This window comes from Heterodontus francisci, chromosome 50 (genome assembly GCF_036365525.1).
Source record: "Heterodontus francisci isolate sHetFra1 chromosome 50, sHetFra1.hap1, whole genome shotgun sequence".
NCBI classification, from domain to species: domain Eukaryota; kingdom Metazoa; phylum Chordata; class Chondrichthyes; order Heterodontiformes; family Heterodontidae; genus Heterodontus; species Heterodontus francisci.
In genome coordinates this window covers 7,410,938-7,411,726 of record NC_090420.1, presented here as the reverse complement: position 1 = coordinate 7,411,726, position 789 = coordinate 7,410,938, and positions in this window count along the sequence as shown.

Here is a 789-nt window from a genome sequence, read left to right as displayed (position 1 = left end):
ATTCTGATCCATTGTTGTAACATTCCAATCTGCTGTTCTCAGATTCTGATCTATTCTCTCAGTTTCTCTGCAACTGCTGATCTCTGTTATTGCCGGGGATGATGCTCCCACTAACACTTTGAAATAACACATTGAAAGGAATCCCTTATTAATAGAAGAACAAAACCCTCCAATGCTACAATTAGGGTCTATGGAGACTGACATTAATTACAGTCATTGAACAAACAAGGTTCAGTTAACCCCTTTCAATCTAATACTTTTTGTACCACAATGAAGTAGAACATTTAGCTGGTTTGGATGGGATAACTGAGAGTTGTTGATGGAAGGAAAGGAGGAAATAGCAGAGTCACTTGGAAGCATCTTTCATTCCTCCTTGGTTATGGAAGTGGTGCCATTGGATTGGTGGTTTGCATCAGTTAAACTTTGTTTTAGAAAAAAGAGGGATAGAATAAACCATGTAATTGCAGTGCAGTAAGACTCTCATGGTGATAAGATGGTGGGATCGTTTCAGTCATGGACAAGCACAAAGTTGCCTGTTATTTTACATGGGAACATAGGACAAGCAGAAGGCCATTCAGCCCATTGAGCATGCCCTATCATTCAATATGATCATGGCTGATCATCTACTTCACTGTCTTTTTCCCACACTATCCTCATATCACTTTATATCATTGACAGGTTTCTAAATACCAATTCTGCTTTAAACATACTCAATGACTAAGCTTCCACAGCCCTTTGGGGTAGAGAGTTCCAAAGATTCACAACCCTCTGAGTAAAGACATTTCTCTT